At 50.7% G+C, this 14,661-nt stretch overlaps 1 protein-coding gene across 1 annotated transcript in view; it reads right to left on the bottom strand.

The window, feature by feature from the left end:
* Positions 1–14,661, bottom strand: part of TNFSF10 (TNF superfamily member 10) — a 407,659-nt gene that overhangs the window by 64,888 nt on the left and 328,110 nt on the right. The window lies entirely within an intron of this gene.

A 14,661-nucleotide genomic window follows, 5' to 3' on the forward strand; every position in this document is an offset into this window, starting at 1 on the left:
GTTCCACATGTTTGACCAGTCTGTGATTTTGTCCAGGTCTTCAGAGAGTGAGGAGGCAGCAGACTGCCGATCTGAGGGAAGAGGAATGGAGCGGCAGAGAGTGGAGTCATCAGCAAAGAGATAGAGAGGATTTTCGAGAGAGTCAGAGAGATCATTGATGAAGACCAGAAAAAGCACGGGGCCCAGAACACTGCCTTGGGGAACTCCAGCCTGAACAGGAAGAGGAGATGAGAGAAACCCATTCAGGGCCACACGTTGACGACGACTAGAGAGGAAGTCCGCCAGCCATGCGTGGAGATTTCCATGGATACCAAAGGAGGAGAGTTTGGTGAGCAGAGCGGGGTGCCAGACCGTGTCGAAGGCACGTGATATGTCGAGGGAGACAGCTCTAATTTCCTGTTTGGCATTGAGGACCTCCATCCATTGTTGAGACAGCAGTATAGCTCAAAAACCCAAATACCCTCAATATAATCATTGATTTAGTCCAGCTGAAAGATCTCTTCATGGGCGACCACTGATGAGGTGGAAACGAGGATCATCCGAAATCCCAAACCGCACTCGTGGATCCTGTTAATATATGAGAAGAGGAAAAGGAAAGGTTCATTTACAAGCAAAATAAATGAAAAAAAGAGTGAAACAAAATGAAAAGGCAAAACGGATATACTTCACCTGCAAGTTTCCAAATGTCCTCCCGAAGTTGGATTATCCGACTCCGTAGAAATTCACAACTGGCGGTACTTAGAAGACCCTCCTAGAAGATATTGGATGCTATTAACAATTTTATCGTATTGGAGGCCGATTTCAGTAATGGGTGATTTTGATCCAACATGTCTTCTAGCTCTGTAAGGCCAAGTAAAAAAAAAAAAAAAGTTTCTCGTCCGGACTTTTTTGAAAAAAGGAGGGACGCCCTTACTATTTACTATTTTCATTTTTTTGCTATTTTTTCCCAAGATGGCTGCCATGAATTGAATGACCACTGTGGCTGACTTAAAGACTCTATAGTTTGTCCAATGTAATGTGAAACATGCCAGTGTTGATTGTTACCGAAAGGCCTGAATACACGAAACTACAACTAGTACGAGGCCATCCAAGTATAGCGTTACAGCTACATATGGATTTTTTAATGCACCAAGTATTTAAAAACAAGTACACCAGAAAATGTATGTCTTGATATGGCTTAAATATTTACGCTATATCACGACGCCAACTTACTTTCGTTGTTTGGTATCCATCACCAATGTCATCTCCATCGTCAAATTCTCCACTGGCAAATTTAGCGAAGAGATCGTTCAACGTTCGCTTCTCATCTACAACTGATCTCGCGAACCAAGACTTCAAACCTTTTGTCGACGAACGTATGCTTACACACACGAATATCGTCATATTCCCTACTCAAATTTGTACCATTAAAAGGATGAAATGCAAGATTTTTACGCGTAAATTGCACTTGCCCAGTGCACAGCCGCTGCGAGAATTGACCGTCTTCAGCACAAAGTGTCTGCGTTAAGCCGAGCATGTATTAACCAGGAAGTTCCGTTAGAGGGCGGAATCCATAATAGTTCAGATCATCAATGCACAAGATACGATCAGCAAACGCCTGGAAACGGCAAGTTTTAGACCGAGTTTCTTCGCAAAACGATTTTAAAAAAAAACAAGTATATATTAAAAAAAAATAGTATTAAATAGTAAATTTCCACTTTTCCACTTTTTTGAAATACCAACTTCTGTCCAGGAAGTCCTTGGTGTCCTTGTGTTTTATACTTCTCCCCCCCCCCCCCTTTCCCATGCCTCCTCCCCCCGGGCCCTCTCCCTTCCACACATCTCCCTGCTCTCGGATGTTGTTTTTGTGCTTCCCCTTCTCTCCCCATCTTGTCTTCCGCTTCCTCTTTTTGGGTATTTTGTTTGTCTGGTTGATTTGTTTGTGAAGTAAATGTTAGCTCTTTCACGAGCCTCGATTCAGTATACAAAAAAATAAAAAAATAAAAGTAGGCGGCGACGAAAAAGGAAGCGGGCGGGGATGAGAAACATTTTTTTTTTTTTTACTTGGCCTAATGTGCGAGATGTCGACGTGGCAACAAGCAGATTCGAATTGTACAGGTCGAAATTGTATAGAAAAACTAATTTAAAGCAGTCCCTCTGGGTGTGTCACAATAATCTATTTCTAGCCACATTTCATGCACAGGGCCTATGAGGGAATGGAATGATGAATCGGAACTTTTAACTGTCGGAAGTTGGTGTACCTGTGATTTTATGTGAATCTCTGGAAACTTTGGCAGCCCCACTCTTGTTGAGATCCATCACCATGCTTCTCCTGGTGTTGCTTTTCTACATTGACTGTTGCACGACATCCTGGTACACCTTTGGACTGGCGGTGACTTTTTTTTTTCTTTCTTTCCCCAAACCATTCAAATTTGCTTGCTTGCTTGTAAAGAGCACCGTCTAACATGTTTAGTCATCCCACTTTAATTTCGGGATTTTCGTTTGGTTGCCTCCCTTCAGGAAAGGTTTTTGGCATCCATTGAGACCACGTTGCACTAATCTATATCTTCTTGTTCTTGAAGAATCGCCAACACCCATGCTTTCAGCTCGATCATTCATTTGTATTATCTTTATTGAAGTAAAGAACAGCACGAGGTACCCAACATCAATTTTAAAGACTTTGGGGTTTATCCCTCAATTGCTTCTCTTCTCAACTATATCAATTTCCCATGTCCTCCAGAGTCTTGCTTGCATACATTTCCTGCTAGGACGTTAAGTCCAGCTGTAATTTGCTGCATGGAATAGCCAACACTAGCTAAGGCTTTGATTTCTATGGGTCCTGTAATGTCATGGAATTTTAAAATCTGTTTCCAGGCCTAGAAAGTCATGAATTGTATTGTAGGTCATGGAAAATAAAAACCTGAAATGGGTTTTGTTTTTGGGGTTTTAAAATTTATTTATTTAAAAAAAACTCCTTCACTTCTTCGTTCATATGCAGTACTCGGCTGCAGGGTAGCATAATTGGCCAAGGGTGCCGCTGATGCATTGCCCTCTTTTGGTTTGGGCAGGAATTTGGAATTGGACCATGGTGACGGTGATAGCTCACCTACTCTTCATGAAGGACACCATGGGATCTTTAACGGCAACCAATGAATGTCGGCAGACGGGACGCACAGTTTAATGCCAAATTGAGGGAGGGCACACACAATGATGAATTGCTCTGCCTGTGAAACACCTGGATGACTGTTTTAGCTGTCGGGATTCAAATCCAGGTTTCACTGCATAGAAGCGAGTGTGTGTTCCTCCAGGCCATCCTGTCAGCCCTATTGACCTTCACTGAAGGCATTTGAATGAAATCTCATTTGGCGATTATATTTTTATATCCAATCTGGATAGGTCACTAAGTGGCCAGTTTTCATCATTGTTGCATTGTATTGATACCGTTCCCCTACTTTGGTCGGGACCTGCTCATAATTCAAAATCCCAAATTTGGGCAAAATAATAGTCTGCTACTGCAGCAAAGACAAACTGAGAGAAAGAGGTTGTTCTTATTCCTCCCAATTTTTGCAGAAAGTGCAAGCATTTGTTACCGTATATGCTGCAACTAAATGTATAACCCTTAATAGCCTGGGTTGCATTAATAAAGGCCTTATGTGTTACGCGTCTTCCAACAACATCAATATAGGCCTTCAGCTTCATGCCTTCAGGCCGCTTCGGACAAATTAGCCGAGGTTTTTTAATACAGTACTGTGGCGGACACAAGGGACACAAATTCAGCGCACCAGCAGGTGGCGCGAACGTCCAGGCGGGGAACTGGAATGCATGCCCCGCCTATCGCCCAATCGGCCACGCCCGGGGATTAGGCGTGGCCTCGGGATATATATGCGGGCTCTAAGCTCGAACCCGCTCAGTGCTGAAGTACGAGCTTTCGAATAAAGACTTTGTTATACCAACGCGTTGTGGCCTACCTCTCTGGCAATCGAGTCGTGTGTGCGCAGCACCACACTGGTGACCCCGATTGGTTCAGCCGTTGCTGACCACCGAACGCGCGATGGCCACCAACGCCGTCGCAGTTAAACTCCCGGAGTTTTGGGAGGCACAAGCCGACGTTTGGTTCATCCAGGCCGAAGCTCAATTTCAGCTCCGAGGCATAACGGCGGACGAGACCCGGTACTACCACGTGGTCGCCGCCCTCGGGTCCGGCACTGCCGCCCGAGTTGTGTCCATCCTTCAGCGCCCGCCGGGCGACAAAAAATACGAGGCGCTCAAACGTCTCCTGCTCGCCACGTTCGGGCTCACGGAGATCGAACAGGCTGACCGCCTCCTGGACCTTCCCGAACTCGGCGACACACGACCATCCGTCCGGATGGGTTTTATGCTGTCGCTGCTTGGTGACCAACCCCCGGATTTCTTATTCCGGGCGCTTTTCCTACGCCAGCTACCCGCACAGGTACGCCTCGCGCTGGCCGGTTCCAAGATAAAGGAACCCCGCGCCCTGACCGTAGAGGCCGACAAGTTTTTTGCGGCCTGCGACACGCGGTCGGTGTACGGTGCTGCCGTAGTGGATCCCGGGGCAGAGGCTACAGCGCCCCTGGCTTCCCTCGTGGCCGCTGCTGCGCCCTGCCCATTACCGCCGCCACCAACACCATGGCCGTCGCGGCCGCCGCAAACCTGGTGCTACTACCACCCCAGGTTCGGCCGCAAGGCTAAAACGTGTCGCCCGCCGTGCTCTTTTGACAGGTCGGGAAACGACCGGGCCGGCGCTCATTAGCGGCCCTGAGCGTCGGCCATTCCGGCAGCCTCCTGTTCATCATGGACACCTTGTCCGGGCGCCGTTTTCTTTGTGACACAGGAGCGCAGGTAAGCGTCCTCCCAGCCTCCATGCCGGGGCCCCGCTTTGCTTGCCGCCAAGGGTACACCCATCCGCACATTCGGGAAGCGTTGCCTCTCCCTGCGGTTCAGAGGGCAGCGCTTTCAATGGTCGTTCGTGACCGCCAGCGTGCCAATGGCACTGCTCGGTGCGGACTTCCTATGTGCGAATGGGCTGTTGGTCGACGTGAAGCGCAGACGGCTCGTCCAGGCCGAAACCTTCAGCTCGCTCGCTTGTTCGCTGAGCGGCTCGTTGAGCGGCTCAATGAGCAGCTCACCGAGTGGCTTGCCAAACGGCTTGCTGGAGGGTTCCGTCCCGGCGAGTTTAGTTTGCACGCTTCCGGCAGCGGACGACTTTACCCGCCTCCTCGCCAGTTTCCCGGCCCTCACACGGCCCTCACACGGCCCACCTTCTCAGCGGTGGCCGTTAAACATGGGGTGGAGCACCATATCCCCATGGTCGGGCCGCCGGTCTATGCCCGGGCACGCCGACTCGAGCCCACGAAGCTCGCGGTGGCGAAAGCGGAGTTCGCCATGCTGGAGCGGCTGGGGATCGTACGGCGCTCCATCAACGCTTGGGCTTCTCCTCTGCACATTGTGCCGAAGCCTGGTGGAGGATGGCGGCCGTGCGAGGACTACCGCCAGCTCAATGATGCCACCACCCCCGACCGCTACCCGGTCCCGCACATCCAGGACTTTTCCGCCCGGTTGGCAAACACGACCATGTTTTCCAAGGTGGACCTCATCCGGGGCTACCACCAGGTCCCTGTCCAACCGGACGACGTCCCGAAGATAGCCGTCATTACCCCTTTCGGCCTCTTCGAGTTCCTGAGGATGCCTTTCGGGTTGAAGAATGCGGCCCAGGCGTTCCAATGGCTTATGGACAGCGTCTTGCGCGACTTACGTTTCCTGTTTGTCTACCTGGACGACATCCTGGTCGCGAGCGCGTCCCGGGAGGAGCACCTGCTCCACCTCCGCACGCTCTTCGAACGCCTGGGCTAGCATGGCCTAATCATCAACCCCGCCAAGTGCCGTTTCGGCATCGCCACCATCGACTTCTTGGGGCACCGCATCACCAGGAACGGGGCCGTCCCTTTACCGGCCAAGGTGGAGGCGGTCAGGGATTTCCCGCGGCCCCGCACGATCAACGGGCTCCAGGAGTTCCTGGGCATGGTAAATTTTTACCACCGCTTCGCGCCCCACGTCGCCCAGCTCCTCCGCCCCTTGCACGAGGCCCTCCGGGGCAAGCCGGGCAAAGGTGACATCGCCTGGTCGGCGCCGATGACCGAGGTGTTTGCGAGCGCAATGCTGGCCCTGGCCGACGCCACCATGCTGGCGCACCCGGCGCCCGATGCACCGATCGCCCTCACCACCGACGCGTCGGACTACACGGTGGGCGCTGTGCACGAGCAGTGGGTGCGTGGTGCTTGGCAACCGCTGGCGCTTTTTAGCCGGCAGCTTCGCCCGCACGAACGCCGCTATAGCACCTTCGACCGCGAGCTGTTCGGCCTCCACCTGGCGGTCCGACACTTCCGCCATCTGCTGGAGGGCCGCCCGTTCACGGCTTTCGTCGACCACAAGCCCCTTGTGTTCGCGATGGCCAACGTCACCGAGCCATGGTCGGCACGGCAGCAGCGTCACCTCTCTGCCGTGTCTGAGTACACGACGGACATCCGTCACATGGTGGGTAAGGACAACCCGGTGGCGGATTGCCTTTCCCGGTCCGTCGTGCTCGCGGTCCACCTCGGGGTCGACTATGCCCGGATGGCGGAGGACCAGACCGCCGACCCCGGCATCCAGGCCTTGCGGACTGCCATCACGGGCCTCCGTGTCACCGAGGTGCCGTTCGACGCCGCGGGCGCGGCCCTCCTATGCGACGTCTCCCTCGGCCGGCCTCGCCCCATCATGCCCGCTGGCTGGCGGCGCCCAGTTTTCGATGCCATCCACGGCCTGTCCCACCCGGGCACGAAGGCATCCCAGAAGCTCGTCGGGGCGAAGTTCGTCTGGCACGGCCTCCAGAAGGACGTCCGCGACTGGGCCAGGATGTGCCTCGCGTGCCAGCGCACAAAGGTCCACCGCCACACCCAGGCCCCGTTGGCCCCGTTTGCGGTGCCCGAGCATCGGTTCGACCATGTGCATGTCGACTTGGTGGGACCTCTGCCCCCCTCGCGGGGGTTCACCCACCTCCTTACCATGGTGGACCACACCACACGGTGGCCGGAGGCCGTCCCATTGGCGGCGACGTCTGCAGCTGATGTGGCGCAGGCCTTCATCGCCACTTGGGTTGCCCGGTTCGGTGCCCCCTCGGACATCTCGTCCGACCGCGGCCCCCAGTTCACCTCGGAGCTCTGGCCCGCGGTGGCGCAAGGGCTCGGGGTGACACCACACCGCACCACGGCCTACCACCCCCAGGCCAATGGCCTGTGCGAGCGCTTTCATCGCTCAATGAAGGCCGCGCTCCGGGCCAGCCTCCGCGACGGCGGCTGGGTCGACAGACTCCCCTGGGTCCTGCTGGGCCTCAGGACGGCGCCCAAGGACGACCTGCGCGCGTCCTCGGCGGAGCCGGTCTTCGGGCAACCACTGCGGGTACCGGGTGAATTTATCGCCGACTCCACGGCTCCTTGGTCTGCGGCGCAACAGCGCTCCGCCCTTCAGGAGACCGCCCGGAGGTTCGCCCGGTGCCGACGGCACACCATGGTTGCCCGCCTTCCCACGTCGCCCCGGAGCTTAGCACGGCGAAGTACGTCTTCGTCCGGCACGACGCCCACCGGGCACCGCTACGGCCCCCGTACGACGGGCCATTCCGCGTGCTGGAGACCGGGGACAAATTTTTCACCATCGACATCGGCGGTGCCCCGGATCGCATCTCCGTGGACCGCCTCAAGCCGGCCCACCTCGATCCGGACCACCCCTCGCAAGCAGCTCTGCATCCGCGTCGAGGCCGCCCCCCGGCGGTCGGACCCCCGGCACCCCCCAGCCCCGCCGTCCCGCCACCTCCCAGACCGGCACCCATCGCCAGGGGGCGTTTCGGCCGGGTCATCTGGCTTCCCCGCAAACTCACCCTTCAGGTGCGCGGGAATTCTAGGGGGGGCGCGTGTGGCGGACACAAGGGACACGAATTCAGCGCACCAGCAGGTGGCGCGAACGTCCAGGCGGGGAACTGGATTGCATGCCCCGCCTATCGACCGATCGGCCACGCCCGGGGACTAGGCATGGCCTCGGGATATATATGCGGGCTCTAAGCTCGAGCCCGCTCAGTGCTGAAGTACGAGCTTTCGAATAAAGACTTTGTTATACCAACGCATTGTGGCCTCCCTCTCTGGCAATCGAGTCGTGTGTGCGCAGCACCACAGTTGTATCGTTTTCATAATAACGTTAATAATAATACTATAGTAAATATATTCGTACCACTGCAATCCCTTTATCGTGACTGCAAAGTTACTGGGTTGAAGCGGCGTATGGTTCATGGAAGACTCGATGAGAAGCAGTGTATTAATTATCTCGGGTGTAAGGAATTAGCCTTGGTTTATTAACACAGTAACATCGTCTTCGTAATAATAATCATGTTAATAATAATAGATATAGTAAATATTGTCCTATCCGCAGATGGTTACCACCGAGCCGGATGAGCCGAACCAGTTTTAACTCCCGAGGCAATCCAATTATGTCGGTTATTGCACGTGCGGGCCCGAAGAACCACGAAGCGTTTATTCTCACAAACACACGGGTTTATTCCGAACCCAACCAATAACAACACAACAAAAACGTAACAATAATTATTTATAAGAAAATAAGGTGCAGAATGAGGATAAATAAAAGAAGTGCTGAGGTAAAAAAATACTACAGCGAGGATCCTCCACACAGACACGAAAACACACAGGGTGAGGTAAAATAAAAGTCATGCCCCGGCACTCAGCTGGACCAAATGGATTCTGTGGTAAGTCAGCAGCTGTAGAGGCCGGAAGGGGAAGGAAGGAAAGGAAGGGAGTGGGAGAGAGATAAATCAGGGAGGAGAGAAGGGAGGGTGGAGGGGAAGAGAGGAGGGAATGGGGTGAGGAGGGGTGGGGGAAGGAGCAGGGAGGAGAGAGAGATAAGGGAAGGAGGATGGAGCGAGGGTAGGGGAGGAGGGGGAGAGAGACTATATCGCACAAAAATGTTAGTCAATGAAAAAATGAGTACGTGAAAACAAAAAGGCAGCTCTGTCTACTGTAATGCCATGGCTTGCAAAAGCAGCCTGAATAGTGTTCACCTCGTTAATCATATTCAAAAAGGGTGTTATGACACACCCAAACTTCCCCGGCCTTGTGACTAATTAATTAAGTACATAGGCATTTCTCACTTCCTTTGTGGAGCTTTCGCCAAGCGGCTTAAGCACTCCAGCAAGAACTCCAACGAAATGGGTGATAAGGAACGGCCGGCTTGGCAAGCGATAGCAAGCTGATTGCTTCTGGTTGAAAAGGCCCAGGAATTTTAAAAACAGATCTATTTCAAGCAGCAAATCATGTGGAAACCACTGAAAGCATACAAATTTAAAAAAGGGTGTTATAACACACCCAAACTTCCCGGCCTTGTGACTAAAAACAAAAAGGGAGCTCTATCTACTACAACACCATGGCTTGCAAAAGCAGCCTGAATAGCGTTCACCAATCGCTAGAAATGGTAAATTTTGTCAGATTTCACTCCAGATTTGGACATTGTTTAGTCTACAGCATCCAATCCTCATATCCGAATCCAGATTTTGATGATATGCTTCAATTATGTATTGATAATCGATCGTGTTTCCAAGGCAAGGCACGTTTGAGTAGGCCGAAACAAAATGGCGGCTCAAAAACCCAGCGAGGTGCAGTGGGCTGACGAAGATGGCGGGTCACCATATTAGTAAGCCACCACATCAGGTTTTTTCTTATGAGCACCTCATTAATTATCTTCAAAAAGGGTGTTATAACACGCCCAAACACCAAGTTTTCATCCTTGAAATCTGTTGGAGGTCCAGGTGTATGCATGCAAAGTTTGGGTCCACTAAGTTTCATGGTTTTGGAGTTATGGAGGAGACAGATGAACAGACAGACGGACACTACCTTTTATTATTATATATGTACTAGCCGAAACCCGTGGAACATCCACGGAAGGGAGGATGTGGTGTATGGATAGAGTGTACCATTATGGATGGCATAGGGGATAGATGGTAAATCCATTAGTGCCGTGGGCATCGGGTCACTGGGTGCGGCGTAAAAGGGATAACAAAGTCGAGTCCTTACGCTATTATTATATAGATACTCCCCATCGATGTGCTTCTGTGGTAATCGCGAATACGAGTCACATACACGGTCACAATGTCTGACGCCACTGTGACCGTGTTTTGATTAATAAATCTACGAGTCACAAAACACGAACCGAACTCACCTCAAGCAGTAAAAAGGTGCAAATCGCTCCTAGAAACCACCTCATCTCTTCAGACCTCGATAAGTTTTATGGCCGAGGCCTTTTTTTCAGACCTCGATAAGTGACGGCAGCGCTCATCGGATCTTCTTCTTCCGTTAAGCTCCAATTTTTTCTCTTTAAGTTAAGTCCAATCAGTCCTCTCTGCTCGAAGTGCTCAGGCCATGCCTTCCCGCTCTCATACTTTTATTGCTGTTCGGTGTAGAAAGGGATTGACATATCGTTCGTCTGTTTCAGCTCGTTATCTTTAAGCTCCCTTACGTCTCGCCACATGCTACACCTCTCTGAGTTACGAGGATATATGCAACGCACCCCGAGTATCGCAACGTCACTCCATTTAACTTTATTAAAATGACGATAAAGACGTTTCCTTATATATCCTAATTTAAAATGTTCAAGGGAATAAAAAGACCATTTGGTTCACACCACCCATGTTCACACCACTCGACTGTCCAATCAGCGGACGGCTTGCATCGCCTTCGCCCAGCAGACGCCAATACGATGGCGTCGTAAGATGGCGTCATATCGGCAGTTAATCGGATGCTTTTGGGCCCCAAAGTCGACTAATTCAGATTTTTAGAGTGTGGCTGTACGTGATAAACAAAGAGCGCGGTTCGTAGATCGTAAATCCATTAGTGCCGTGGGCATCGGGTCACTGGGTGCGGCGTAAAAGGGATAACAAAGTCGAGTCCTGACGCTATTATTATATAGATATTTGAACAAGGGAAAATCCCCCCCAAAAAACATTTTTTTTCGAACTATTTTTTTTTCAACATTTTAAAATATATGTCTTTGCCGAAAACACTCCCCGACACTCACTGAGGACCCTCTGAAAGTTTGACAAATATCTGTTCAGCCATCTGAGAAAAATGGCGACAGACAAACGGCTGTCTTATAGACGAGCATGAATACCCCTCTTTGCCCGGTGGTGTTCTGAACCTCTTGGCATTTAGAAGATCATTTGGTGGGTGTGACGAGCAGTGCCTTGTCTGCTAAAAATGTTGTGCTATTTAATTTCTCACCTTGCAACTTCCTTCTCAGTTATCTTCTCTGCCGGTCCTAAAAAAGAGTAACCCAGTTTTAGGACCGGCAGAGAAGATAACTGAGAAGGAAGTTGAGGAAGCGATAACAGCAATGAAGAGTGGAAAAGCGGGAGGGCCGACGGGAGTTGTGGGAGATATGTTGAAGGCAGCAGGAAGTTGGGGTGTGAAGAGAATGACAGAGATCTGTAATCTGGTGGTGAAAGAAGGCCGCATTCCAGTGGGTTGGGAACTGAGTACCCTCGTCCCTCTATACAAGGGGAAAGGTGACCCTCTGGAGTGTGGCTCGTACTGAGCGATAAAGTTATTGGAGCATGGAATGAAGGTATTGGAAAGGGTGTTGGAGAGGAGGATAAGGAAGAAAGTGAAGATCGACGAAATGCAGTTTGGATTTATGCCAGGAAGAGGAACGACAGATGCGCTTTTCATTGTGAGGCAGTTGCAGGAGAAGTACATGGAGAAGAGGAAGAAGTTGTTTTTTGGGTTTGTTGATCTGGAGAAAGCATTCGATAGGGTTCCACGCAAAGTATTGACATGGGCATTGAGGAAGTTAGGAGTGGAGGAATGGTTGATCAGAGTAGTGATGGCAATGTACAAAAGAGCGCGCACAGCTGTAAGGACGAAGGACGGGAACAGTGGTGAGTTTGAGGTGAAGGTGGGAGTGCATCAGGGGTCGGTACTAAGTCCACTACTATTTGTAGCTGTGATGGAGGTGCTGGCTCAGAACGTAAAGGAGGGTTTACCGTGGGAGTTGTTGTATGCAGATGATCTGGTGTTGATTGCGGAAAGTATGGATGGACTGAAGGAAAAGATGAACACGTGGAAGGAATGTATGGAGACAAAAGGTCTGAAGGTGAATATCGGAAAGATGAAGGTGATGGCAAGTGGTAAAGCATGTGGTGAGGTGGAAAGAACTGGGAAGTGGCCGTGTGCTGTGTGCAGGAAGGGTGTCGGAGTGAACTCCATTCAATGTACAATGTGCGCTGAGTGGGTTCATCAAAAATGTAGTGGTCTGAGAGGGTCATTTACCAGTGTGGCAGCTACATTCAAATGTAAGGTGTGCACAGAGGGAGCTGCAGATGGAGGAAATGTTGAGTTGGATCTTGGAGACGGCGTGAAGCTGGAAGGTGTGAAAACATTTTGCTACCTCGGAGACATGCTGAATGGAGAAGGTGGATCAGACTCGGCAACGGTTGCTCGAGTGAGATGTGCATGGAAGAAGTTTCGGGAACTGAGTGGCGTGCTGATGAGGAGGAGAGTGTCGCTGAAGCTGAAGGGAAAGGTGTATGCTGCATGTGTGAGAAGTGTTATGATTTATGGGAGCGAGACATGGGTAATGAACGTGGAGCAGCAACGAAGGCTGGAAAGGGTGGAAATGCGAATGGTTCGATGGATGTGCGGAGTATCGTTGAGAGAGAGGAAGACAAATGATGAATTGCGAAAGATGATGGGAATATTGCCTGTGATTGATGCTGTGAAGAGGAACAGGCTGAGATGGTTTGGTCATGTGTTGAAGAAGGATGAAAGTGACTGGTTGAGAAGAGTGATGGAAATTGATGTAGAAGGAAGTAGAGGACGGGGAAGACCGAGAAAGACTTGGCTAAAGATGGTGGAAGAAGAAATGCGGGCAAGGGGGTTAACAAGGAGAGATGCAGAAAATAGGGCAAAATGGAGAAGATTGTCATGGGGACCGCAAGGCTAACCCCCGCTCTAGCAGGGAAAATGGCCTTAAAATGCAAGTTGTTGTTGCAACAAATGAATTAGCAAGATTGATGTGAAGTTTTCCACAGCCGAGCCAAGGTACGCCGTCGGTAAAACTCCGAATTATGAAGGCAAAATATTCGGTGTACCAGAAAGTAATGTTGTTTTTCAAAGAGGAATACACAGCTTAAACAAGAACGGCACTCAGTAGAGAGCATACATACCTCCACCTGGCTTGCCATATCACTCAATGGTGAAGAATCACGTAAAAATTTTTACTTGCTGGATCCGGATCTTCACCAAAATTGAATCGATTCTAACTTGTCTCACACATATTCCTGTCTAACAAGTTTCGTCCAACTCCATCCATAACTTTTTGAGATATCCTGCTATGTATCGTTTTTGGCCCTTTCTCCCAATGGTGAAGAATCACTTAAAAAATTGAATAATTCTCATATCCGAATCCATATTCAGATCTTCACCAAAATCTAATGGTGCTTGTCAGACACACAACCAGTCCACCAAGTTTCTTCCAAATCCGTCCATAACTTTTTGAGATATCCTGCTATGTATCGTTTTTGGCCCGATCTCCCAATGATGAAGAATCACTTTAAAATTCTAGTAGCCGAATCCAGATCTTCACCAAAATCTAATCATTTCGTCCTTGTCACATACGCTACATCTCTGCCAAATCCTCTCCAAGAAGTTCTCTCACTCAAGCTTTTGGGTCTCACTATCTGCCATGATCTCTCTTGGGGAAACCACATTTCCAAGCTGGCCTCCAAAGCCAGTCGCCGACTGGGCATCCTCCATCATGCGAAGTGCTTCCTTGGCACACCTGAGCTCCTCACCACATACAAGGCTTTTATCCGCAGCTCAATGGAATACTGTTCCCCCCCTCTGGGCCGGTGCTCCGGCCTCACAACTAGCTCGGCTTTACACTGTTGAAACCAAAGCTTTCAGAATCATTGGAATCTCCTGCGATGAAGCTGATTCTGAGGGCCTTTCACTCACTCACCGCAGGCAGGTTGGTGGTCTTTCTGTCTTCGACCGACTCCTATCCGGCCTCGCTCGCTGAAGCTCTATCTGTGCTCTGTCCCCCAAATATTCCTGCAGGTCGCACAAGATCTGCCTGCAACCCTCTTATGGTGAAATTGCCAAAATCAAGATTCTCTGCTCACCTTCACTCTCTCATTCCTCTTTTCTCTCGCCTCTGAAACAAACTCCCTCACTCTCTTCAATCCCACTCCTCCCTCCAGGTCTTTAAAACAGCTGTTCACCACCATCTCTTATCTTATCTTCCCCCATCCAAAACCTTGATCTTTTCTACCCCCGTTAGTTCACCCCAGATCCACTTTTTTAAAATTCCAACTTCTTTCCTGGAAGTCCCAGCAGTGTCCACGTGTTTTATACCTCTCCCCCCACCAACCCCCTTCCCATGCATGCCTCCTCCCCCCAAGCCTTCTCCCTCCCACAGATCTCCTGATGTCCCTGTTCTCTACTGTTGTACTTGTGTACTTCCCTCTCTCTCCCCATCTTGTCTCCCGCTCCCTTTATCATATGTTTTATGTATCAGTTTGTCTTTTTGTGATCAATGTTAGCTCTTTCACGAGCCTCGATCGTGTATACAAAA

The sequence above is a fragment of the Myxine glutinosa genome, chromosome 4, assembly GCF_964187855.1.
Source record: "Myxine glutinosa chromosome 4, kmMyxGlut1.1, whole genome shotgun sequence".
NCBI classification, from domain to species: Eukaryota; Metazoa; Chordata; class Myxini; order Myxiniformes; family Myxinidae; genus Myxine; species Myxine glutinosa.